This window comes from Nomascus leucogenys, chromosome 11 (genome assembly GCF_006542625.1).
Source record: "Nomascus leucogenys isolate Asia chromosome 11, Asia_NLE_v1, whole genome shotgun sequence".
NCBI lineage: Eukaryota > Metazoa > Chordata > Mammalia > Primates > Hylobatidae > Nomascus > Nomascus leucogenys.
This window is the reverse complement of record NC_044391.1, coordinates 5915577-5941020: the sequence shown is the minus strand read 5'-3', so window position 1 is coordinate 5941020 and position 25444 is coordinate 5915577. Positions and strand designations below refer to the sequence as shown.

The 25444-nt window shown below is 38.5% G+C and overlaps 1 pseudogene; it reads left to right on the top strand.

Annotated features, from left to right (window-relative positions):
- Positions 1-6438: 6438 nt before the first annotated feature.
- LOC100591662 lies at positions 6439-8041 on the top strand (annotated as a pseudogene).
- The last annotated feature ends 17403 nt before the right edge of the window (positions 8042-25444 follow it).

Genomic DNA, 25444 nt, shown 5'->3' with positions numbered 1-25444 from the left:
CCACAGGCAAAATAATAGCCTTTGCGTATGTTACCCTACATAGAAAAAGTGAATTTGCAGCTGTGATTAATTAAAGAACTTTGAGATAAGGATATTATCCTGAATTATCCAAGTGGGCCCAAAGGAATTACATGAGTCCTTAAAAGCAGAAGACCTCTTAAGGTCAGAGACCATAAGGCTGATTCTCTTTAACTGTGCGACCAGTGGAAGCAAGCGTGTGTGAACTTGGCACAGATTGAAGAATCTGCCCTGTTGAGATGGAAGGGCCTGACTGTTGTCCCCCAGGGTCCTAAAACTTGGATGGACTCGGATAGTGAGAGAGGAGGCCTGGACTGAGCTGTGAGTCCTGTTGAAGACTCCCTCTCTATCCCCCACCTTGGTCCCTCTCAAATACCCACTGGAATTCCAACTTGAAGGATTGCATCCTGCTGGGACTGAACGTGCCTGCCAAGGATGTGTCTGACCTGCATTCCTGCCTCCCTCGTTGAGAGACTGCCCTTCTCAAGGGCTCTGTGTCTGCGCTGGGAAGGAAATAACTATGGGAAGGAAATCCATGTGTATAAACTGCTGTCAATAAATGGAACCCAGACCTTCCGGCTCAAAAAAAAAAAAAAAAAAAAAAAAGATGTCAGAGAGATGAGATAGATGGAAGAAGAAGAGATTCGAAGCATGAGAGGAACCGAACCCATCGTTGTTGGCTCTGAAGCTGGAGGTAGGAATATGGATGACTTTCAGAAGCTGAAGACAGCCCTCAGCTAATAGCCAGCAAGGAAACGGTGATCTCAGTCCTGCAATACAAGGAACTGAATTCTGTCAATGACCTTAATAAGCAAAGGAAGAGATCTCTGCTAGAGTTTCTAAAAAGGCATGCAGCCCTGACAGCACCTTAATTTTATTTCATTTTATTTAATTATATAGATTTATGGGGTATGACATGAAGTTTTGATCTATGCATACATTGTGGAATGATTAAATCAAGCTAATTAAAATATCCACCAGTTCACATACTTATCATTTTTGCGGCGAGACCATTTAAAATGTATTCTCTTAGCAATTTTCAAATCTTCAGCACATTATTATAAACTGCAGTCACTGTGCTGTACAATATATCTCCAGGACAAATTCCACCTGTCTAACCAAAACTTTGTACTCGCTCACTTACGTCTCACCTTTTCCTAACTCCCCAACCTCCAGTCTCTGGTAACCACCATTTTACTCTCTACACCTATGAGTTCAACTATTTAGAGTTCATATATAAGGGATCATGCAATATTTTCCTTTCTGTGCCTGACTTATTTCACTTAGCATAATGTCCTCCAGGTACATCCATGTTATCGCAAACGACAGGATTTTCTTATTTTTAAAGGCTGGCTGAATAGTATTCCACTGTGTATGTATATGTGTATGTGTATAATATATACATATTACATTTTCTTCATTCATTACTTGATGACACTTAGTTGACTCCATATCTTGGCTACTGTGACTAATACTGCAATAAACATGGCAGTGCAAATATCTCTTCAACATACTGAATTCATTTCCTTTGGGTATGTACCTAGGAGTGGGATTACTTGATCATATGTTAAGTCTATTTTTAATTTTTTGAGAAACATCTGTAGTATTTTCCATAATCGCTGTAATAATTTACATTCCCACCAACAACGTACAAAGGTTTCCTTTTCTCCATATCCTTGCCAATATTTTTCTTTTTTTGATAAAAGCCATTCTTTTTTTTTTTTTTTTTTTTTTTTTTTTTTGAGACGAAGTCTCGCGCTCTCACCCAGGCTGCAGTGCAGTGGCGCGATCTCCGCTCGCTGCAAGCTCCGCCTCCCGGGCTCACGCCATTCTCCTGCCTCAGCCTCTCCGAGTAGCTGGGACTCCAGGCGCCCGCCCCCAAGGCCGGCTAATTTTTTGTATTTTTAGTAGAGACGGGGTTTCACCGTGGTCTCAATCTCCTGACCTCGTGCTCCGCCCACCTCGGCCTCCCAAAGTGCTGGGATTACAAGCGTGAGCCACCGCGCCCGGCCGATAAAAGCCATTCTAATAGAACACCGTGATTTTAGCCTAGCAAGGCCTGTGTGCTGTGTCTGACTACAGAACTGTAAGATAATTAATTTGTGTTCTTTAAGCGGACAAATTCATGGTTATTTGTTATGACAGAGATAGAAAACTTGTCTACATGCATAAAGAAGGTATTGTACTCCGCGTTTGTTGTGTGTATACCTTGCAAACCTTTTCTCTACATCTGTAGGCTGTCATTACACTTTTTAAATTGTGTCTTTTAATGCACAGACGTTTTTAATACAATGTGAGATTGGATTTATGGTCTCTTTTTTCCCTATTGTTTGTGTATTATAAAATGAATACTCCCAAAACACCAAAGTCATAAAGAGATTTTCTGCCTTCAACATTGAAACATTTCATTCAACTGCAATATTTTTTTCATATGGTTTGTGGTAGGAATACCGTTTGTTTTCAGTGGATGATAATCTCCCCAGTGCCTTTTATTGACTAGCATATCCTTTCTTTACTAATCTTTGTCGTTGTCATAAATCAAGTTGACCTGATTTTGTGATTCAGTTTCTGGGTTCTCTGTTTGAATTGTCTCTTTGTCTATTCTTAAACCAGTATTACAGTCTCTTAATCATAGCACTTTTATAATTATGTTTGTTATTTTGTAGACTAAGAACCCCTACACTGTCCTTCTTCAATTATCTTGACTAGTCTGAGCCCTTTACTCTTCCTTATGAATTTTAAAATAAATTTTCAAGTGTCTTAATAACCCTGTTGGTATTTTGATTGGATTGCATTGAATTTATGGATTAATTTTGAGAGAACTGACATTTTTATAATAGTGAGTTTGAGTGTTCCCACCCATGAACTTGGTTTATCTCTCAATTACTGATGTTCTCTTTTATGATTTTGAATACTGTATTATACTTTTATATATTTACGAACATTTTGTATGATACCTTTAAAAAAGTGTTTTCTAAGTATTAATTCCTGATATCTAGAGATGCGTTTTTAAATAAAGGTTTTGTACTTAGCAATATTCCTTAAGCTCTTCTATTAACTCTATTGGTTTTGTTTCTTATGTTGACAATTATAATAGTCATAACTTTTTAATAATGAATATTTTGTTTATTTACAATACTTATATTTTAAAATCCCCTTTTCTCATCTTAATGAACTCCTTTTAGAAACTCTTACACAATACTAAAAGGAACACTCTCAGTGAGTGTCTTAATTTTGTTGCAGATTTCAAAGAAAATATTCCCATCATTTATTTTTAAGAATGCAATTTGCTCAATCAGGTTTTAACAGTTTTTTTTTCTATTCTTAATTTGGAACTATTTATTTTTAATGAATAGATATGGGTTTATTAAATGATTTTTTCTGCCTCCGTTGAAAATTACAATTTTTTCCTTTTAATCAGTTTATACCAAATTACATTAATAGATTTTTCTAATGAAAATATTTTTGCTTTCCTAGAATAGACCCAACTTTTCCTAATGGTGTTTATATATGTGTGTATATGTGTCTGTGTATTAAGAAGCTGGATTTTCTTGCTTATATTCTATCTGGATTTTTTGTACCTATGGCCATCAGTGATGCTCTAAGGAAGCTTTTTTTTTTTTTCATGTACTATCATCTATAAATTTGGATACCAAGATAATGTCACCCTTAAAAATAAAATATATAAAGAGGAAAAGAATAAAAGAGGGAAAAGAAGGAAGGAAAGAAGAGAGGAGGGAAAGAAGAAAGGAGGGAGAGAGGGAAGGAAGAAGGGAGGGAAAGGAGAGGATGTGATTTCTTGAATAGTAAAAAAATTATTGATTTTTGAATATGTGTTAGTATTTGCTTATGAAACAATCTGCTAGAACTATGAAACTAGTTTTTTTAATGTTTTTGTTTTGTCTGGGTGGGTTGAATTTTTTAACTATTAAATTTCTCTTTTTTTTGAGACGGAGTCTTGCTCTGTGGGCCAGGCTGGAGTGCAGTGGCACAGTCTTGGCTCACTGCAACCTCCACCTCCTGAGTTCATGCTATTCTCCTGCCTCAGCCTCCCAAGTAGCTGGGACTACAGGCGCCCGCCATCACACCTGGCTAATTTTTTTGTATTTTTTAGTAAAGACAGGGTTTCACCGTGTTAGCCAGGATGGTCTCGATCTCCTGACCTCATGATCCGCCTGCCTTGGCCGCCCAAAGTGCTAGGATTACAGGCATGAGCCACCGCGCCTGGCCTAACTATTAAATTTCTTTATTGAAAGATCATAAAACTGTCATGTTTCTAGTTAGTTTTGATGTTATCTTTTGCCTAAAAATGTTTCACTATTTGATTTTTCACAGCACTGGCTTCGAGTTGTTCACTATAATTTATTTTTCTTTTCAAATCCTACCTGGAGCTCAGTTATATATTTCTTTTACCCCTAACATGTTTTAGTTGTAACCTTTCTGTTTCATTTTTTATCACTCTTGCCAATTTTGTCTATCTCATTGGTCTTTACATTATACCAGGTTGTGTTTATCTTTCCCATTGATTTTTCCAAAACTAAATCTGATCCGTTCCTTTCAGCTTAAAACTGAAAAACATCCCTAAATCTAAGGATTTAAAACATATATATAAGGATATAAAGGGCTGTTCCTTTATAGGCTTTCCCTAGGCTCGTCTTCCACCCCTTCTCCATAAATCTCATCTGTGGCCCATTGAGGCTTCATCACTTGCAGTTTCTGAAGGTAACACATTCTCCTCTCATGCCTTTCCGTCTTTTTTTTTTTTTTTTTAACATCAAATGTTGTTTTGTTTTATTACCATACACAAATGAAACTTGTACACACATATATACACACATATATCTTACATTATAGATACACCATATAAATATACATAGCATATACATATTGTTCTATATGTTGTGTGCATGTGTTTACATGTATATATGTGTGTATGTAATGTCCACATGCATACAAACTACTTTAAGCGCCTCCCCCAAGGGGTGGGTGAAGAGAGGATCAAAAAGGGGAATATTGGTCTCTTACACAATGTGTTTAATATGTTTGATTCTCATTTTTACCTTTCCTGAAAATCTAGAAGTAAAAATCTGAATTTTTTTTCAGATGAATTACTGCCCTTGTTCACGCTATCCTCCTACATACCATGTTCAGACAAGTGTTCCTGGTGCCCAGTGCTCTTCCTTCTAACCATAGTAGGCTTTCTTCCATCATATTCTATCATCTTTTTTCTTCCTATTATGCTCCTCCTATTAATTTACATCCTTTCATTTACATACTATCCCAGTTCATACTCTGATTATTGTGTTTAGTTCACTAAATTATAATTATTTATCTGTTTCCTCTCTTCATGACTCAAAACTTCTAAAGGGGAAAGAGTTACAACTTGTAATTTTAACTGGCCCACAATAACTTCTTAATTGACATTTAAAGCCACACATGTGTGTCATTTATTTATTTAGAAAACATCTATTGAGTGTATTTGTATTTTAAGATACTTCAGGAAAAAAAGGAAAGAAGAAAGGAAAGAAAGAAGGAAGAAGGAAATTAAAAAGGAAGGTGGAGAAAGAAAAAGAAAAAATGAAAAGAAAAATGAAACATAAATGGTAGAGCATTAATAATTATTAAATATGAAGAATACCCATATGACACTTTATTACACTATTATCCCAAGTTTGTTGAAATTAAAATAAGCATTAAATGGAGAGATTTCTAGAATAGGCTTATCTTTAGAGTTGTCACAAAGCACAATTTTTAAAGAACACTTGGCCGGGCGTGGTGGCTCATGCCTGTAATCCTAGCACTTTGGGAGGCCGAGGCAGGCAGATTGCCTGAGCTCAGGAGTTCGAGACCAGCCTGAGCAACCCCGTCTCTACTAAAATACAAAAGAAATTAGCCGTGGTGTGCACCTGTAGTCCCAGCTACTCAGGAGGCTGAGGCAGGAGAATTGCTTGAACCCAGGAGGCACAGGTTGCAATGAGCTGAGATCACGCTCCTGCACTCCAGCCTGGGCTACAGAGCGAGACTCCATCTCAAAAAAAACAAACAAACAAAAAAACACTTGAAAGATGTTTAATTTCTTAAATATTTCTTAACTTTCATAAATGCTCAACTTTTCCATGGAAATATACCCAAGTTTGCTAAATATTTGAAGGTATTTGTCATTGGATTATACATGTATATAAAATGATAATGAGTTCTACACATAAAATAAACTTTATATTCTATAACTTTATATTCTGTAACAGTCCTAATATTCCTCCTGTGGACTCATTCTTCCAGTTGCCAACTTTCACTTACTTCTGGCTTAAATTCCTGGTTTTGGATCATTCAGCCTTTTTTGGTTTTCCAGCCTCTCTTTACTCTCCCTGGAGATGGTGCATCAGGGCAGGAGGTTTGTGAAGTTCCACAGAACCATTAAAGATGTTCACTGCTCAGATCATCAATGGCAGTTGCCGCAGGTGACGTGTCTCTTCTGTTCCCTGGACTGGTGACTGCTGAGGCATGACTGGTCCTGCCTTTCCTTCTGACTTGCTTTTCAGGCATCCACAGATAATGTCTCAGGGTCCACCCTTCTGCCTCTGCTGTGGCTTAGAGCAGAGACCAAGAGACTAAGACTAAGAGAGCAGAGACACAGACACTAAGTCACTGTGGCTTCTTCATTATATACTCAGGCCATTGCCACACATCTGTGAGTCCCTCTGAGGCACAGAGGGATTTCTGAAATCTCGAAATGCCTCCTTGAAGACCGTGAGAAAACAGATCTTCTTCAGACTTACCCTGTGCAAATGCTATTTTCCCAATGCATGTTTGATAAAACACAATGGAGAACATGGGGCTTCTTTTAGTGAAGTGCCCTCCCCCTAAAGCCTGCATCTATGAAATGAATCTACTCATCTATCTCCTGATATTTTCAGGTTCTCCAGTGATTATATACACATATATATAGATAGATAATTTCCTTTCTCTACTTCCCATTTTAACCATCTGTGATCTTCCCTAAGAAGGGAAGCCAGACAGGTGTTTTCAACCTCTTTATTTTCTTGGAATGATTTCTCATTCTAGAAATTATTATACTTCCCTAGAAATCTTTCTGTGTGTTCCCAGGTGAGGAAGCTGTACCTTACCCTGGGCCCTCTCTGCAGCAGGCATACCATGGAATTGTCATGCTCCGACTACCTACCAGATCTAGCTGTTGTTACGTAAGCGGAAACTTTAAAATTTATAAATTCCTTTTTTATTTCCACCAAGTAAACCCTGTAAAGGTGAAGTATATGTATTCTTTTACACAGCCGCTGAAAACAGAGGTAGTGAAGAAGGTTGAGGCCTTCGGACTTCTCTGGGGCCAGCAGCCGCCCAACCAGGGACCCAGGGCCGCGGGCTCAGCTGAAGACCCTGGGCTCCGTGTCCAACCAGCAGTTAGCAGGTGGCTGCGCCAAGGCGGCATAGGAGGCGCCTAAAGAGGTGCCGGAGGACACGGCCCCGGCGGCGGACAAGCCTCAGCTGCTGCACGATGCGTGCATCTGTAAGTGGTTCAATGTGCGCTTGGGGTTCGTCTTCCTGTCCATGACCGCCCTCGCCAGGGTCGCGCTCGATCCCCCAGTGGACGTCTTTGTGTACCAGAGTAAGCTGCACACGGAGGGCTTCCTGGAGCTTGAAGGAGGATGAAACAGTGGAGGAGTCACCCAAGGGTGTAGAATCTATGTGTGTCACTGGACCCGGTGGGGTGTTCTGTATTGGGAGTGAGAGGCGGCCAAAGGGGAAGAACATGCAGAAACGCACATCAAAAGCGGACGGGTACTACAACTGTGGAGGTCTAGACCATCATGCTAAGGAGTGCAAGCTGCCACCCCAGCCCAAGAAGTGCCACTTCTGCCAGAGCATCAGCCATATGGTAGCCTCATGTCTGCTGAAGGCCCAGCAGGCCCCTAGCGCACAGGGCAAGCCAACCTACTCTCCAGGGGAAGAAGAAATCCACAGCCCTGCCCTGACCCTGGGGTTCCAAGAATTGAGCCACAACGGGTGAAGCTTCCTGTTTCCCAAGAGCAGGAAGTTTCATGGAGCAGGCAAAGTGGAGAAAGTGGGAATAGGGTGCATTTGGGCCAGTTGGCACTGCCACGTATCTCAGGCTGGGGTTCACACCGTCGCCCCTTCTTCCCTCTAGGTGGGAAGAAAGGGTGAGGCAAAGGAACTCCAACCATGCTCTGTCCATACGCGAGTGAAGGCTTCTGGGGGCCGTAGCGGGTGGCGGCGGGAATTTCCAGCTTTTGAAAGTGGCCTAGATAAGGAAGTTGTTTTCCTTTGTTACCGGAAAGAGGTCCCGATCCAGACCCTAAGAGAGGGTTCTTGGACATGGTGCAAGAAAGAATTCAGGGTGAGTCCGTGAAAGCACGTTTATTAAGAAAGGAAAGGAATAACGAATGGTTGCTCCATAGGCAGAGCAGCCCCTGAGGGCTACTGGTTGCCCGTTTTTATGGTCGTTTCTTGATTATATGCAAAACGAGGGGTGGATTATTCATGCCTTCCCTTTTTAGACCATACAGGGTAACTTCCTGACGTTGGCATGGCATTTGTAAACTGTCATGGCACTGGTGGGAGTGTAGCCGTGAGGACAACCAGAGGTCACTCTCATTGCCATCTTGGTTTTGGTGGGGCATGGCCGGCTTCTTTACTGCAATCTGTTTTATCAGCAAGGTCTTTATGAGTTGTATGTTGTATCTCATCCTGTGACTAAGAATGCCTTAACCTCTTGGGAATGCAGCCCAACAGGTCTCAGCCTTATTTTACCCAGCCCCTATTCAAGATGGAGTTTCTCTGGTTCAAAAGCCTCTGATACTTTTAAAGAAGAATATATAGTAATAATTCCCATGCCAGAGTGAAGTGATTAAGTACAAGACCAGATCCATGGAGCCAAGCCACTACATTCTGTGGGAGGGAATCTCTCAGGAATAAGGCAGTGTTTTTATTTTGTTTTCACATCTTGTATCCTTATACCCAATTTTGGGATAGGGTCCTGGGAACTCTCCCAAGCAATGGGTACAGATGATGGCAAAAAGGGTGTTTGGGGGAACAGCTGCAAACCTGCTGCTCCTATGCTCACCCCCACCCCATTCTGGGCCAATGTGATTTTATTTATTTGCTCCCTTGGATACAGCACCTCGGGTCTCACTTTCTGCAGGATGCCAACTGCATTAGCTGTGTGCGACTGACGTCATCTTGTTCATTTTAACGTTTTTTTCCTTAATGTAAATATTCTGCCTTTGTATTTTTGTATATTTTAACCTAAGGCCCTCATTTCCTGCACTGTGTTTTCAGGTACATGAGCGATCTCAGGAACAAGCCGGCAGCAACTCCAGGTTTGCACAGCAGAAATACTTCTTGTTGTTTTTGCCACCAGGGAGAGCAACTAGTTGGAGTGCCTGGCCTATTGAACTACCTCATTTTTGCTAATGAGAGCTGGCTTTTCTGCCATAGGATCCTCTTGAAACCCCCTCTGCCTTGAAAATGTTTTATGGGAGACTAAGTTTTAACTGGGTTGCCTCATGACTTGATCACCAACTACTGGAAGATTGGAAATTAGTCTAAACAGGAAATGGTGGTGCAGAGAGATTAGGAGAGGTTGGGCCAGGTGAAAGGCCCAGAGAGGAAGCCAAGATTAGGTGAGGCTTGTCTAATCCTAGGGCACAGGACATGCTTTACATCCCAGATGCATTCTTCACCAGATTAGGCCTACCATGTTCCAGAGGGTATGTGTGTTCGGAAAAAAATGTGAGTTGGTAAGGATAAGTTTTAAGATCAGTACCTCTGTACTTATCCTGTGCTGTCGAGGGATGGGTATATGAAGCAAGGTGTAAAATCCTTAACCTTTCAAAATTTGGGGGTTCCAGGGAAACCCATAAGCGAGGGCTTCTTTTTTTTCTTTTTTTTTTTTTTTTTTGAGACAGAGTCTTGCTCTGTCACCCAGGCTGGAGTGCAGTGGTGCAATCTCGGCTCACTGCAAGCTCTGCCTTCCTGGTAGCTGGGACTCCAGGCGCCTGCCACCACGCCTGGCTAATTTTTTGTAATTTTTTTTAATAGAAACGGGGTTTCACTATGTTAGCTAGGAAGGTCTCGATCTCCTGATGCAAGGGCTTCTTTGTGGTGCCTTGAGCCGTGCCCTGCTTGCTACAGTAGTGATTAATAGTATTGGTAGCTAAAGGACAAAAAGGGGTTTCATTTACATGCCCTGAGATCACCACAAACCCACCTCACTGTGTTGAAACGGGACAAATGAAATAGAATGCACTGGGTGGTGTGTGTCTGATCCTGGGTTCTTATCTTCCCTAAATGCTGCCCTCCCCACACCCCCAGTTATTGTATTTGTCTGGGCTTTGTAGGACTTCATGGAGTTGGTGATCGCTAGGGGGCCTACTTTATGTAAATACAATGTATTGGTCTTTTTCCATGTTCTTTTGGGGTTTTGTTTACTTCTTGTTTACTTGTTTACTTATAACTTCTTTTTGTATTGAGACCATCTTTGACAGAAGGTTCTGCGCCAGGCAAAAAGATCTCAAACATTAGTTTGGGGCCCTCTTCTTAAAGTGGAGATCTTGAACCATCCTTTCTTGTGTGTTCCCCTTCCCCTATTACCTATTAGGCCATATCTTCTGTCCTAAAAACTTGTCTCCTATCCTGCCCTGTTTTCTGTTCGTCCCCAAAAGAAAACCTACACACCCAGACACATACACATTTAATGCTCGGAGTGTCTCCACAACTCTTAAATGATTTATGCAAACATCCTGAAGAAGCTAGGAACCCTCCATCGCTTGTTCCCAACTTCCTGAGTCAAGACCATTTCTTGATGTATCCATGCCAAACACTTAAGACACTGCTGTATTTTGGATGGATCAAACCTAGTTAATCTTTAATCCTAAAGTAGAGAGAAGCAACTGGGGGCCTTCCATGTGGAAAGTGGGGTCAGGAGGCCAAGAAAGGGAATATGAATGTATATCCAAGGCACTCAGGAACTGTTATGCAGGTGCAAGAAACTTTTGTCAAAGTGGCAAGATTGTTTAATAGGAGACGAATGAATGTAACTCCACGTTTGCTGCTAGAAACCAAAGCTTTGTGTGAAATCTTGCGTTTATTGGGAGGGAGGGTAGGAAAGCCTGAGCCTGTCTGTTCTTTTCCTGATCCCTTCCCCTCATTCCTGAACTGCAGGAGACTGAGCCCCTTTGGGCTTTGGTGACCCCATCACTGGGGTGTATTTATTTGTGGTTGAATTTGCTGTACTGGGTACTTCCTTTCCCATTTTCTAATCATTTTGTAACACATGCTGACTCTTCCCTTCCCTTCTCCTTTCCCTGGGAAAATACAGTGAATAAATAAAGATTTACTGGTAATGAAAAAAAAAGAAGGTTGTTAACAAACATTGTGTTTCTTCAAAAATTATGGTTAGATTACACTTGCCATATTCTCCAGAATCTAAGAATGACTTATATTTGGTTGGCAAAATGTGAGCAGAAGGAACCTGTGACCTCTCTTATAGAAGGTTTAATGTAAAATGCACAATATATCATGTCCCTTTTTTCTGCCTTGATAATTATGGAAGTACACTTCAAGAAGTGTCCCTCAACTTGCGTTCCTAAGTGACTATGGTAAAAAAAAAAGCCCCCTGCCCAACACACAGGGCTTGTACCATGTGCAACAAATAAACATTTGTTGTATTAAGCCACGGAGCTCTGGGGGTTACTTGTTACAGCCCTATAATCTAGAGCATCCAGACTGATGCACCGACTAATATGCATTAACATGGGAAAATAGTCATCACATGTGATTGTCTAATCAAAGCTAGCATGATCGCCATTATGTTGAGATCTCAAGTCAGTTGAGTAACATACTCAAAGCTGATAAAACACAATTTGCTCTTTCAGCTATTTTTTTTTTTTTTTTTTTTGAGACGGAGTCTCGCTCTGTCACCCAGGTTGGAGTGCAGTGGCGCGATCTCGGCTCACTGCAAGCTCCGCCTCCCGGGTTCACGCCATTCTCCTGCCTCAGCCTCTCCGAGTAGCTGGGACTACAGGCGCCCGCCACCACGCCCGGCTAATTTTTTGTATTTTTAGTAGAGACGGGGTTTCACTGTGGTCTCGATCTCCTGACCTCGTGATCCGCCTGCCTCGGCCTCCCAAAGTGCTGGGATTATAAGCGTGAGCCACCGCACCTGGCCTCTTTCAGCTATTAATCCTGAGTATGTTACTCAATTATTAATTGGGATTAATAAATTAAAGAGTAAATTCTTCCTCTAAGACGTTTGAGAAGCCAGAAATTTGAGGAGCAGGAATTATATATACATATTTTTGAGACAGAGTCTCACTCTGTTGCCCAGGCTGGAGTGCAGTGGCATGATCTTGGCTCACTGTGACCTCTGCCTCCTGGGTTCAAGTGATTCTCCTGCCTCAGCCTCCTGAGTAGCTGGGATTTCAGGCACGTGCCACCACGCCTGGCTAATTTTTGTATTTTTAGTAGAGACAGGGTTTCACCATATTGGTCAGACTGGTCTCAAACTCCTGACCTTGTGATCCACCCACCTCAGTCTCCCAAAGTGCTGGGATTACAGGTGTGAGCCACTGCGCCTGGCCGATAAAGCCATTCTGTGTCTGTATCTCTTGACATAGCCAATTACCACAAATCCCCTGTGCATTTTTAGAAGAGAAGTGGTGTCTCATTGTGTTTTGATTTGCGTTTTCCTATTGATTCCTGGTGATGTTGAGTATTTGTTATATGTTTATTGACCATTTGTATATATTTTTGGACCAATGTCCATAAATCCTTGGCTCATTTTTGAATTGAACTGTTTGTTTTATGGTGTTGAGTTGTAGGGGCTCTTTTTATATTCTAGATATTATTCCTTTATCAGATAGGTGATTTGCATTTTTTCTCGCATTTTTTGTGTTACTTATTTTACTTTGTTGATAACATCCTTTGATGAACAAATCTTTTACATTTTGATGGAGTCCCAATTTGTGTATTCTTTTTTCTTTTGTTGCCTGTGCTTTTGGTGTCATATCCAACAAATTACTACCAAATCCAATGTTGTAAAGCTTTTCGCCTATGTTTTCTCCCAAGAGTTTTATAGCTCTAGCTCTTACGTTTAGATATTTGATATATTTTCCGTTAATTTTTTTCAATAATATTAGACAATAAAATGTTCAACTTCGCTCTTTTGCATGTGAATATGTATTTTTCTATGTACCACTTGTTGAAAAGACTGTCCTTTCCTCCATTAAGCTATCTTGGCACAATTGCTTATTTGACCATAAATGTAAGAGTTTATTTCTGGGCTCTTTATTCTATTCCATTGGTCTATATGTATGTCTTTATGTTACTACTACACTGTTTTGATTACCATAGCTTTGTAGTAAGTTTCAAAAGCAGAAAATATAAGACCTCTAACTTTGTTTTTCTTTTGCAGGATTGTTTTGGCAATTGGGAATTCCTTGAGATTCATTATGAATGTTAGGAGTGATTTTTTTTTATTTTCGCTAAAGACATCATTGAAATTTTAATAGGGATTGCATTGAATCTGTAGATTGGTTTGGGTAGTATGGATATCATGAAAATATTAAATCACCTAGTTCATGTACATGGGATTTCTTTCCATTTATTTGTGTCTTCTTTAATTTCAGCAGTGGATTGCTGTCTTCAGTGTAGAAGTCTTTCATCTCTTTGGTTAGACTTATTCCTAAGTTTTTTATTCTTTTGATGCTATTGTAAATGGAATTGTTTTCTTAAATTTCTTTTCAGATTACACATTGTTAGGACACAAATATATCAAATTTTTATGTGCTGATTTTGTATACTGAAACGTCGCTAAATGTGTTTATTATTTCTAACAGGTTTTGTTTGTTTCTGTGTGTGTGTTGGGGGGGGTGTTTGTGTGTATTCTTGGGATTTTATACATGTAAGATGACGTCATCTGAGAACAGAGATAATTTTACTTCTGTCTTTCCAATTTAGATGCCTTTTATTTATTTTTCTTTCCTGATTACTCTGGCTACAACATTTAGCACTATGTTGAATAAAAGTGGTAAAACTGAACATGCTTGCCTTGTTGCTGATCTTATAGAAAAAGCTTTCAGACTTCCACCATTGAGTATGATATTAGCTATGGGTTTTCTACATATATCTTTATTGTGCTGAGATGGTTTTCTTCTATTCCTAGTGTGTTGAGTGTTTTTATCATGAGAAAATGTGTATTTTGGCATTTTTTTTCTGCATCAATTTAGATAATCATGATCCCTAACTTCATTCTGTTAACGTGGTATGGCAAATTAATTTTTGTATGTAAAACTGTTTTTACATCCCAGGAAATAAATCCTACTTAATCTTGGCATATAATACTTCCAATATGCTATTGAATTTGGTTTCCTAGTAAACCGAAGAATTTTTGGCATCAATATTCATAAGTAATATTGGTGTGTAGTTTTCTTGTCATATCTTTTTCTGGCTTTGGCATCAGCATAATACTGGCCTCATTGAATGAGTATAGAAGTATTCTTTCTGGGCCGGGCGCGGTGGCTCATGCTTGTAATCCCAGCACTTTGGGAGGCCGAGGCGGGTGGATCACGAGGTCAGGAGATCGAGACCACGGTGAAACCCCGTGTCTACTAAAAATACAAAAAAATTAGCCAGGCGTCGTGGCGGGCGCCTGTAGTCCCAGCTACTTGGAGAGGCTGAGGCAGGAGAATGGCGTGAACCTGGGAGGCAGAGCTTGCAGTGAGCCGAGATTACGCCACTGCATTCCAGCCTGGGCGACAGAGCGAGACTCCATCTCAAAAAAAAAAAGAAGTATTCTTTCCTCTTTAATGTTTTTAAAAATTTGAAGATTAATGTTAATTCTTCTTTAAACATTTGTTAGAATTCACTGATGAAGCCATCTGATCCTGAACTTTTCTTTCATGTAAGGTTTTTGATGACTGACTCAATTTCCTTACTGATTATCCATCTGTTGGAATTCCTTAATTCTTCGTGATGCAGTCTAAGTAGATTGTACATTTCTAGAAATCTGTCTATTTTCATCTAGGTTATCTATTTTGTTGAGGTACAGTTGTTCACAGTACTTTCTTATAATTCTTTTTGTTTCTGTAAAATTAGTAGTAATGTTGAGAGGCCGAAGTGGGTGGATCACCTGAGGTCAGGAGTTCAAGACCAGCTTGGCCAACATGGTGAAACCCCGTCTCTACTAAAAATACAAAAATTAGCTGGGTATGGTGGCAGGTGCCTGTAATCCCAGCTACTTGGGAGGCTGAGGCAGGAGTGTTGCTTGAACTCGAGAGGTGGAGTTTGCACTCCAGCCTGGGGGACAAGACTGAGACTTTGTCTCAAAAAAAAAAAAGTTAGTAGTAATTAGTAATGTCTTCTTTTTCATTTTTGATTTTAGTTATTTGAAACTTCTCTCCTTTTTTGTCAACTTAGCTACAAGGTGTTAATTTTGTTGATCTTTTTTGAAGAACCAATTATTGGTATTGTTGATGCTCTCTGCTGTTTTTCTAGTCTCTATTTTATTTATTTATGTTACAGTTTATTTTCTTCTGCAAACTTTGGGTTTAGTTTGTTTTTATATATTTCTTAGGTCCTTCAGGTGTAAACCTAGGTATCAGGCAAGGTGTCAGAGTTCCTGCATAGGGAAGTGGTTGACTCATGGGTGGGTAAGAAGAATTTACTGACAACAGTATAGATTTGAAAAGGAAAGTTTTATTAGATACAAAGAATACTGCAGAAGAGTACAGCCGGGCACCTCAGTGAGAGAGGACTGAGTGCCCACAGTGGATTTTTCCTTAGGGGTATTTATGGACCTTAAAGCAGGAGGTGAAGGGTAGTTTGCACAATAAATGATTACATTTGTAGACATTATAGTTCCTTAATGTTGGCAAAGGTTGCACAATGAGTTTTGATATGCATGCATTCCAGAGATGTATAGAAATTCTGGTGGTTATATTTATAAATTTTAAGTTGAAAAGAGGCCTGGAACCAGGTGCATTTAGACAATAGGAAAGTCTAATTTCTTCTAAGTTCCTCAGATAAGAAATTTTTGTCTTTGGGGCTTGCTCGATGGTCACCAGGGGATTTTCACTCTCTTCCCTGGATTTTTTATTTGAGATTGTTCTTCTTTTTTAATACAAGTGTTTACCATTGCAATTATCTCTCTTAGCACTGCTTTTACTGAATCCCATAATTTAGCATGTAGTGTTTTCATTTTCATTTGTCTCAAGATATTTTCTAATTTCCCTTCTGATATGGTTTGGCTGTGTCCCCACCCAAATCTCATCTTGTCCATTATCTCCCAGAATTCCCACATATTGTGGGAGGAACCCAGGAGAGGTAATTGAATCATGGGGCCACTCTTTCCCATGCTATTCTCATGATAGTGAATAAGTCTCATGAGATCTGATGGGTTTATCAGGGGTTTCTGCTTTTACTTCTTCCTCATTTTCTCTTGTTGCACCCCTGACTTTTGCCTCCGGCCACGATTCTGAGGCCTCCCAGCTATGTGGAACTGTAAGTCCAGTTAAGCCTCTTTTTCTTCCCAGTTTTATCAGCAGCATGAAAACAGACTAAAACAGTAAATTGGTACCAGTAGAGTGGGTTGCTGAAAAGATACCTGAAAATGTGGTAGCAACTTTGGAACTGGATAACAGGCAGAGATTGGAACAGTTTGAAGGGCTCCGAAGAAGACAGGAAAATGTGGGAAAGTTTGGAACTTACTAGAGACTTGTTGAATGGCTTTACCTGAAATGCTAACAGCAATATGGACAATAAAATCCAGGCTGAGGTGGTCTCTGATGGAGTTGAGGAACTTGTTGGGAACTGGAGCGAAGGTGACTCTTGTTATGTTTTAGCAAAGTAGCTGGCAGCATTTTGCCCCTGCCCTAGAGATTTGTGGAACTTTGAACTTCAGAGAGATAATTTAGGGTATCTGGTGGAAGAAATTTCTAAGCAGCAAATCTTTCAAGGGGTGACTTGGATACTGTTAAAGGCATTCAGTTTTGTAAAGGAAGCAGAGCATAAATGTTCAGAAAATTTGCAGCCTCATTATGTGATAGAAAGGAAAAACCCATTTTCTGGGAAGAATTTCAAGCTAGCTGCAGAAATTTGCATAAGTAGCAAGGAGTCTAAGGTTAATCCCCAAGACTTTAGGGAAAATTCCTGCAGGCCACAACGTGAGACCTTCACAGCAGCTATTCCCGTCACGGGCCCAGAAGCCCAAGAGGAAAAAGTGGTTTCATGGGCCAGGCCCAGGGTCCCCGTGCTATGTGCAGACGAGGGACTTGGTGCCCTGTGTCCCAGCCACTCCAGCTGTGGCTGAAAGGGGCCAACTTGCAGCTTGGGCTGTGGCTTCAGAGGGTGGAAGCTGCCAAAGTTTGGCAGCTTCCATGTGGTGCTGAGCCTGTGGGTGCACAGAATTCAAGAACTGAGGTTTGGAAACCTCTGCCTAGATTTCAGATGTTTGGAAATGCCTGGATGCCCAGGCAAAAGTTTGCTGCAGGGACAGGGCTCTCATGGAGAACCTCTGCTAAGGCAGTGTGGAAAGGAAATGTGGGGTCAGAGCCCCCACACAGAATCCCTACTGGGGCACTGCCTAGTGGACCTGTGAGAAAAGGACCACCATCCTCCAGACCCCAGAATGGTAGATCCACCGACAGCTTGCACTGTGTGGCTGGAAAAGTCGCAGCTGCTCAAAACCAGCACGTGAAAGCATCTGGGAGTGGGGCTGTATCCTGCAAAGTCACAGGGGTGGAGCTGCACAAGACCATTGGAACCCACTCCTTGCATAAGTGTGACCTGGATGTGAGACCTGGGGTCAAAGGAGATCATTTTGGAGCTTTAAAATTTGACTACCCTGCTGGATTTCGAACTTGCACGGGCCCTGTAACCCCTTTGTTTTGGCCAATTTCTTCCATTTGGAATGGTTGTATTTACCCAATGGCTGTACCCCCGTTGTATCTAGGAAGTAACTAGCTTGCTTTTGATTTTACAGGCTCATAGGTGGAAGGAACTTGCCTTGTCTCAGATGAGATTTTGGACTGTGGACTTTTGGTTTAATACTGAAATGAGTTAAGACTTTGGGGGACTGTTGGGAAGGCATGATTGGTTTTGAAATGTGAGGACATGATATTTGGAGGGGCCATGGGCGGAGTGATATATTGTTGGGTGGGTTTATCCCCATCCAAACCTCAACTTGAATTTTATCTCCCAGAATTCAAATGGGACTCAGTGGGTGGTAATTGAACCATGGGGGCCAGTCTTTCCTGTGCTATTCTTATGATGGTGAATAGTGTCTTGAGGTCTGATTGGTTTATCAGGGGTTACTGGGTTTGCTTCTTCCTCATTTTCTCTTGATGTCTCCATGTACGAAGTGCTTTTTGACTCCCGCCATGATTCTGAGGCCTCCCCAGCCATATGGAGCTGTAAGTTCAATTAAACCTCTTTTTCTTCTCAGTCTCGGGTATGTCTTTATCAGCATCATGTAAACAAACTAATACACCTTGTGATTTCTTCTTTGACCCATGGCCTGTTTAAGAGTGTGTTGCTTAATTTTCACTCATTTCTGACTTTTAAAGTTTTCCTTCTGGTATTAATTTGTAGTTTTATTCCACTGTGATGAGAAAAAAAACTTCATATGATTTCCATACATTAACATTTATTAAGACTTGTTTTGTAGCCTAACATGGTCTATCCTGGAGAATGTTCCATGTGCACTTGAGAAAAATGCATATTCTGCATTGTTAAATGGAATATTCTGTGTATGTTTATTAGATACAATTGCTCTAAAATAGTTCTTAAGTTCTCTATCTTCTTATTGTTCTTTCAAGTTTTTCTATCCATTATTGAAAGTGGGTTATTAAAGTCTCCTATTATTGTAGAGCTGTCAATTCCACCTTTCAATTCTCTCAATGTTTGTTTCATATGTGTTTATAATTGTTATGTCTTCTTGGTGAATTCATCCTTTCATTATTATATAATGTCCTACTTCATTTTTTGTAACCATTCTTCACTGAAAGTGCATTTTGTCTGATATTAATATAATTGCCACTGATCTCTTTTGGTAAATTTTTGAATTTAATATCATTTTTCTATCCTCTCACTTTCAACCTGTGTGTGTCTTTAGGTCTAAAGTGAGTCTCTTGTAGACAGTATATAGCTGGATCCTGTTAATTTTTAAAAATCCATTCTGCCAATCTGTCTTTTGAATGAAAATATGAATATTTTCATTTATGTTGAGAATAATTACTGATAGGGAAGAACTTACAATTAATATTGTAAATTTTGTTTTCTTATAGTTATTTTGTCCCTTATTTCTTCCTTTACTGATTTTCTTTATTTTTAGTTGATTTTTTTGTGGTGATGCATTTTGATTCCCTTTTTATTTCCTTTTGTTTATATTCTATAGGTAGCTTACTTAAGATTATCATGGGGATTGCATATAATGTCCTAAAGTTATGTTACTCTATCGTAAGTTAATACCAATTTAACTTCAGTCACATACAAAAGCTCTACTACTGTACAGCTTCAACCCCTTTATGTTATCAATGTCAGACAGTACATCTTTATATCACATAGTCTTTAACATAGGTTTACAATTTGTTATTCATTTGTTTTTTAAATTTTGTAGAAAATGACTTAAGTTACAAACCAAAATTACAATAATATTGTTTATTTACATTTGTCCACATATTTACCTTTACTTAAGAACTGTATGTTTTTATATGACTTTGAATTACTGTCTAATGTCCTTTCCTTTCAACCTGAAGGACTCTGTCTCTAGCATATCTTGTAGGAAAGTTTTAGTGATAATAAACTCCCTTAGCTGTTGTTTGTCTTGAGATGTCTTAATTTCTCCCATAGTTTTGAAAGATAGTTTTGCCAGATATAGAATTCTCAGCTTACATTTTTTTTTCAGGACTTTAAATATATCATCCTACTGCTTTTTTTCCTGCAAGGTTTATTTTGTGAAATTTGCTGCTAATCTTATTGGAGATTTATTTTATGTGATGAGTCACTTTTCACTTTTTGTTTTCAAGAGTCTCTTTTTGCTTCTTCATTCCTTTTGGTTTTGCTTCTCAAACACAATAATATCAAGTGACCTGTCAAGGTTGCTGCTTCTCCTCTTTGCCTGTGATGGTTAATTTTATGTGTCAGCTTAATTGGACTAAGGAATGTCCAGATAGCTGGTAAAGCATTATTTCTTGGTGTGTCTGTGAGTGTGTTTCCAGGAGAAACACTTAAGTCATAGACTGAGTAAAGAAAGTTGGCTTCAGCAACATGGTTGGGCATCATCAAATACATTAATGGCCCAATTAGAACAAAAAGGTGGTATGAGATGTGCACTGTCACTATGGGATGACAATGTTTTTAGAAGGGCTGTCTTTGACTTTTTCCTTGATTTGTCTATTAGGTTATTCGACTTTGTTGGTCACATCTAGCTGTTAGGTTACATGAATTGATGGATAATTGCTCTATTGTTTTCAACAAAGCCCTGGGCACCTTAATTGCTTCGCAGCCTGTTTTCAAGAAAGTCAGGTCTCTTTGTAGAGGTAGCCTTTAAGATGAATCTTCAACCCTAGGAGTGCTCTTCTGTATCTTTTCCTGTATTATCTCTGGTAAACTTCAGCTGGTCTAAGGTTTAGGTAGTTGCTTCCATGGAATTACCTGCATCTTCTTAATTACTTACCACCAAAATCTTCATTGTTTTTGAAATTGCCCTTAGGCTTTCCCACAAGCTATTCCAAATACAATCCATTTCTTTATAGAGATCTGATCACTCTCTTTCTAGGCAAATGGTCTTTGTGATTGCTCTTGAGTGGGGTGGAGTGGAGGGGGGCAATGACCCACTTGTCTTGGAGTAACATATCTGCTTTACTAGCAGGACAGTGGACAGAGCCAGTGGCTTCTGTCTTTTTTAGTTTGCCTCATCTGGTATGGAATCTTCCAGTGTGAAGCCTCACAAGTGATCTGGGACAAGAGTAAATTGGGCTCTAATAGTCTCAGGCTGTCATGCCTGAGATAAAAGTTTTACCCTTTAATTAGAACTGTGTGGGGAAAGAAAGTCCCATATTTTTCATTCTTTCTTGACTGGGTTCGGGGGTCTTCTTGACTGAATTTCTATACCAAAAATAGAGAGAAGGAGAAATTCTGGTGGCCTGATTCTCCCAAAAAGGTGTCACAGTCCTTAAGTGGGAATTAGGGTGAGAGGGAGTCCTGTGTATTTCACTGCACTACCCTGACATAACGTTTCTGTCATGCTGAGCAGGAAGAAGGGAGGGAAGGAACGAAGGAACAGGTAGTGGCTCAAATGCCGCAGAGTAGCACTGTTCTTACCAATATTTACTAGATTTATTATAATAAATTATCTTTAAAAATTTTTCTGTATACTCTTATAACAATTTCCAGAGATTAAAGTAATCTGGTTTTTGTTGTTTTTTCAGTTTTTACCTATTATGATTGTTTTGCTGGAGGGAGATTCCATGGAGCTCTTCATGCTACTGTTCCTGATGTTGTGCTCTATAATTAATTTTTTATATTGATCTTGCATCCTGAAATGTGGCTAAACTCCCTAATTATTTCTAATTGATATGTTGTAGATTCCATTATATTTTTTACATAGACAATGATGTCCTCTGTGAATAAAGTCAGTTTTCTTCTTCCTTCTTAATCTTCATTTCTTTTAATGTCTTTTACTTGCTTTATTACACTGGCTGGAACCTCCATGACAATGTTGCAGGCAGGTCATGAAAATGGCTTTTTTTTTTTTTTTTTTTTTTAATCTCAGGAGGAGCACTTTCTTTCATCATTAAGTGTGATGTTATCATGAAGTATGAGTTTTTGGTAGATGCCCTTTATGAGATTGAGGAATCTCCTTATATTTCTATTTTCTGAAAATTTTTATTAGGAAAGTATATTAGATTTTGTCAAATGTATTTTTATATGTCTACTTAGATGACCTTATTTTTTTCTGAGTTTTATAATAAGTTACATTTCTTAATTTTGAATATTAAACCAACCTTGCATTCCTAGTATAAATGCTGTTTAGTCATGATTGATGTATTAGCCTTTTCATACATTGTTGGATTCAATTTATTACAATTTTATTTATATTTTTTGCATCTATCTTCATAAGAGATACTGGTCTATAGTTCTTCTTTATTGTTCTGGTTTTGGTGTGAGGATAATGGTGACTTTATAAAATAATTTGTTTTTTCATAGATTTACTTTTCAAGTATTTCTCCTCTTCAGTTTTTTAGAAGTTTCAGTAGTATTATTATAATTCCTTCCTTGATGTTTAAGAATTTTCCAATGTAGAGCCAGCCATCTGAGGCTGGAATTTTTTAGTCAGTAAGGCTTTAACTTTAAATTGTGTTTAATAGATATAAGGCTATGTTGGTCATCTATTTCTTCTGTAGTGAATCTTAATAGTTTGTGTATTTTATAAAATTTTTATTCTAAGTTTCTTTAACATTAAATTTTTTACAATATTCTCCTTTTATCTTTGTATTATCTATATAATCTGTGTGATGACACTTCTTTTATTTTTGACTTGGTAAATTGTGCCTTTATTCTTTCTTTTTCTCATCAGTCTAGCTAAAGGTTTATCAGTTGTTTTGGTCTTCTCAAAGAACCACCTTTTAGTTTCATTAAATTTTCTGTATTGTTTTTCTACTTTTATTTAACTGAGAAATGCTTTTATATTTATTATTCTTTCTTCTGCTTAATTTGGCTCTTTTTTGCTTTTCTTTTTTTTCTAATCTCTTTATATAAATGCTGTGGTAATTAATGTGAGTTTTTTCTTTTTTCAATATAAAATTTCATTTTTATAAATTTACTCCTAATTATTAATTCAGTAGCACTATACAAATTTTGATATTTTGGTCTTGAAATTTTTATTTAGTTCAGAATACTTTATAATTTTCTTTTGAAATTCTTCTCTAACTCATGGGGTTATTAGCAGTGTGATATCAAATTTTTTAATATCTAAGCATTTTCTAGAGTCGTTCTGTTATTAATTTCTCATTTGATTTCATTTTGCTCAGATAAAGTACTCTCTTTTAAATTTGCTCTCTTTTAGATTTGTTTTAGGACCCAGAATATGATCTATTTTAATGTGTTTCCTATGCCCACGGAAAGGGTATATGTTTTGCTATTGTTGGGTTGAGTATTTAATTAGCCTAAGGTTTTTGTTTGTGTTGTTCAAATAGTCTACATTCTTAATAATTTTATATCAACTTATTCTAACATTATTGATGTAGGGCAATAAAATCTCTGACTATAACTGTGAATTTGTCTGCTACAAAATTCCATTTTAACATCCTATTACAAACAATAGTGATGTTATCTCTATATGTGTGTAAATGATTGTGAATTAGTTTTCTATTGCAATTACAAACTTAGCAGTTAAAACAACACCCTTTTATTATTTCCCAGTTTCTCTGGGCCATAAATCTGGCCACAAAATTACTGGGTTCTCTGCTCAGCGTCTTACAAGGTGAAAATCAGTGTGTCTGTTGGGCTACTTTCTGACCTGGAACTTGAAGTCCTCTTCCAGGTTTATTCAGGTTGTTAGCAAAATCAAAATTGTAACTCTAAGACTGAGGTTCCTATTTTTCACCTGGCTATTGGCTAAGGGTTGCTCTGATCTGTCAGAGGCCACCCTCAGGTTTAGCCACGTAGTCCTCTTATAATATGACAATTCACTTCTTCAAAACATATAGAAGAATCACCTTCCTTTCAGAAAGGGCTCAATACTCTTTAATTTAAGGGCTTATGTGATTAGGTCAGGCTCACCCAGGATAATCTTTCCTTTGATTAACTCAAAGTCAACTAGTTACAGACCTCAATTATATTAGCAAAATAACTTCCATATAATATAGTATAGTATAGTATAGTATAGTATAGTATAGTATAATATAATATAATATAATCACAGGAGTGATAATCATATTATGCACACAGGACTTACCCATACTCAAGGGCTAGGATTATACAAGGGTACTGTTCATTGGGGAAATCTTAGAATTTTGCCTAATACAGATTGTAAGACCAGAAAAAAGGTCTGGAAAAATATACCCCAAGGTGGTAATATTTGTTACATTAGGAATGTGATGGTGTGGATTGAATAGATAGAATTGGTAGGGAAAGGTTAAAAACAAACAAACAAACAAACAAAAAACCACAAAACAGTTGTAGGAAAATGGGAGGGAGAAGCCACAGTATATAATTAAGTAAAAATGTAGACTACAAAAGTTGAAAAGGTAGCCTTTTGAATATGAACAAGGACTAGGACTGGAAGTTGTATTAGAAAAGTAAAACCACTAACTTTGACTTCGGGATGGAATTTTGGTTAATTTCTGCCCTGAATTTTATTTTAGTAGAAAGTTTGCAATAAAGTAAAAATAAACAAATAGCACAAAGAAAATATTTTTATGTCTAGCATCAATCCTAAAATGTCAGTTCCTATTAGAGACAATAGAAGCTTATGGGCTACGTAGTTTTATTTTTTATTTCAAGTGTTTTCCTCATCCAGAGGGTTAAATGTTATCAATACTGGTAAGGGACAATTTCATGATGACAGACAAAGAGGTAAAGCTTCCTTGTGAGAAATCAATTTCTAAAAGGTAACAGCCCAGCATGCCTTTGATTTTCCATAGGATGCCACACCTTTGATATAATTGAATTCATCTCATCCACTAGTACTTGAGTAAAGGTGGATGCTAAACCTTAAGTTAGAGTTTAAGAGTTATTTGAAGATGCAGTTGTTTTCTAGGATTGTTGTTAGACCCTTGGAAGCCCTGAGTCTGAGTAAGAATTTCTTCTTTTTTTCCTCTCCACACACATTATATTAAGCTGTCATTCATAGCCATGGCAGGAATAGAAAACTGTCTTGGAATAACTTGGATGACAGAAGCTCTCTGGTGGTATGTAGCTTTAAAAAAAAAATAACCACATCACAACAGATCTTTTTTAATGTGTTCAGTATTTCCAGATTCATTTTATAATGACAAATTAAGACATTTGTACAGTGAACTCTGACATTAGTGTGAATACAGCTCTTCCTGGTCCTGTATAGTTTTTTATTTTTTCTGGCCTGCATCTTTGATAATTATCTCAACATTTTTTGAATGTTTTCACAGCAACTCAGTAACAACTGGTAATTGAGAGTAATCTCTGCGTTTCCTAGTTCAACCAATGCACCTCACTGTAGAAAGAGGTATATGGATGAAGCTGAACTCTGAAGAGTGCAGGGATGAAAAATAAAATTCTAGGATTTTTATTTTGCAAAAACTTACTAATTATAAAATAGCCTTGAAACATGATAACATTCAATATATGTTGCAGTTTAATAATGAACAATCAGCTATACATTATTTTCTATGACCACAAAAATGTTTTGACTTAT